Raw genomic sequence first — 2,774 nt, 5'->3', positions numbered from 1 at the left:
TCCTGATATTTTTTTTTTCTTACCAGGGTGACTATCTCACACTGTAAGGTATTTTTAACTTGAAGAGAAGTATAACTTGAACACTGTATGGTTTTAAATTCCTAACTTATATTACACTCATATTTTTGTCAGAAAAGTACTTCAGAACCAATACATGTATCTATAAATCAATAACTTCGGTTTCAAAATACAACTGCTATTACCAAGGGCACAAAAGTACACTTACCAAGAGGGCAAGAGATCCCAGAACTGAATTAACATTTAAGGAGATAGAAAACAGTTTCAGCAAGCCAAAGTCAGTCATTATACAGGAGGATGCTCCAAATACATAAGCCTTTGTTAAATCTCAAATTACAAATGATTAAAAATAAAATTTTGGCCTCTGGCTTTCGGCTTGGAGGAGGCGACGGTGCAAGAGTCTTTGGTCATCCCAAATCCAGGTTCATCTGACAACTGCCTCCACCATGCCACCTAAGTTTGACCCCAACGAGATCAAAGTCCTATACCTAAGGTGCACCGGCAGCAAAGTCGGTGACACGACTGCCCTGGCCCCGGAGATCAGCCCACAGGGTCTGTCTCCAAAAAAAGGTTGGTGATGACATCGCCAAGGCAACCAGTGATTGGAAGGGTCTGAGGATTACAGTGAAACTGACCATTCAGAACAGACAGGCCCAGATTGAAGTGGGACCTTCTGCCTCCACCCTGATTATCAAAGCCCTCAAGGAACCACTGAGAGACAGAAAGAAGCAGAAAAACATTAAGCACAGTGGAAATAATCACTTTTGATGAGACTGTCAACATTTCCCAACAGATGCGGCACTGATCACTAGCCAGAGAACTCTCTGGGACCATTAAAGAGATTCTGGGGACCGCCCAGTCTGGGGGCTGCAATGTTGACGGCCGCCACCCATGACATCGTAGACAACATCAATAGTGGTGCAGTGGAATGCCCAGCTAGTTAAGAACTACAAAGGAAAATATTTTATTAAGGGATCATTTGACAACCAAAAAAATAAAAAATTAAATTAAAAAAATAAAATTTGGGGTGATCCATCAGAAAAACGGAATTATTTTTCACAGTAGATAGCAGCACTTAAAAAGATCACCAATGCCAGTAAAGTATCAATTCATAGGTTTCCTATATGTTATTCAGTGTGTCAGATGTGCTCACTTTAGAACATCACTTTACTGCCAATTCCAGAAATCTTCTTTATGATAATACTTTCAAAAGATTTAAACTCCTAACAAGTCATCTCTCCTACAATCCAGCCACGTACGTTGTCTAAAATAACTTGTTCATTGTTTATAAACACTAAAACTCTGATGTGAAGTTGCTGAGTGACCACTACCAGTACCTCTTAGTGTATGCATCTTTCACAATAATAATCACTGACAACTAGAAACTATAAATATGTGTATCTTTTTTAAAAAAGTGAGTATGTTTTGCTAATGAGCATTGTAAATACTGGTGTTCAAACGTATCCTGTTCTACAAGTCTGATGTGTCCTACAAAAGTCTGATACTTTAATTGTGCATACAAAGATACAAAACAGTGAAATCTACTGGTCCCAACAACCATTTAGGAAGCCAGTAATGAGGATTGTTTGAAAGCAGAGTATCCCAGGGGTCCTAAACTATGTAGCATAAAATTCCAGGCCCTTAAAACCAGCCACAGGACACTACTTTTCATTTCTTCGACACTATACCTTCTCACATGTCAGTGATTACACATTTACCTCCCTCTATCTGAAATAATTCCCTCCCTTATTATAATACCTCATTATATATTAGGACTTATCACATGGTAATGCAATTATTTGTTTGAATGCCTATCTCTCCCAAGAGACCATCAAATATAATCTTGAAGGCAGGAACTGATTTGTTTTTATATTTCCCAGTATCTGAAAACTACTAGGTGATGAAGCAACCTAATGTTTTTGGAGTCCAAAACATCAATTATGAAGACCTGTGTTTAATCCTAGGTGCACTTAACTTTCTATTTTCTTTATATGTAAATGATTAGGTATTTTATTCCTTGCAGGACTGTTGGGAAACTGAAAGGTACCCATAAAGTGACTAACCCAGCACCTGGCACATAGAAGGCACTGCTGTATGTGCTCAATAAAGGTTAGTTGAATTGCTCTCTCCCTACAGCTCTTTCCATTTATATATTAAGTCAAAAATTTCTCCAGATTTTTGAAAATCTAAGCCACTGTCTTGTTCCTTCTTATATGTTGCCATATACCGTAATTTAAACATAATCATAGCTACAAAAATAAAGCATTTTACCGTGTATTCAGGCAAGCTAGGCATTTGAAAGCAGTAAGTTCAGTTTTTTCCAGGCATAAAATATCCCAAGAAATGGGAACTAAAGTTCAGGGCATTCAGCTTTATTTTCTCTTCTATTTCTCAACAAAAGAGAAAAAAATGCTTCAATATTTATAAGACTAAGAATAATGGATGTGCATAATTTTGCTTTAACATGCATTTCTGCCTTTTAAACCCAGTTTAAACTCAGTGAAAGGCCAAGAACATGGACTTAATTATACAGGGAAAGAAAGATGCTTTAACTGCACTGCACATTCAATAGACAAAATCCAAAGAAAGCAATCCTGCCTGAAACGTTTACAAATCAATTCATTATATTGATTTGGAATGAGTTGTGCTGTAATTTAAAGCATAGATTACTGCAGGCCAAACTTTAGATAAAGTTTTTTTAAGGTACTTCACCTGGCTATGGACCTGACCTGAGAATTTTCAAGAAACAGTGATTT

General features: G+C 37.2%; 1 pseudogene; it reads left to right on the top strand.

Moving 5' to 3' along the window:
• Positions 1 to 449: 449 nt before the first annotated feature.
• On the top strand, positions 450 to 962 carry LOC144225858 (large ribosomal subunit protein uL11 pseudogene; annotated as a pseudogene).
• The last annotated feature ends 1,812 nt before the right edge of the window (positions 963 to 2,774 follow it).

Source organism: Crocuta crocuta, unplaced genomic scaffold (assembly GCF_008692635.1).
Source record: "Crocuta crocuta isolate KB4526 unplaced genomic scaffold, BGI_CrCroc_1.0 scaffold131, whole genome shotgun sequence".
NCBI classification, from domain to species: domain Eukaryota; kingdom Metazoa; phylum Chordata; class Mammalia; order Carnivora; family Hyaenidae; genus Crocuta; species Crocuta crocuta.
Note: the sequence above shows the minus strand (reverse complement) of the source record. Positions and strands in the feature narration are given on the sequence as shown.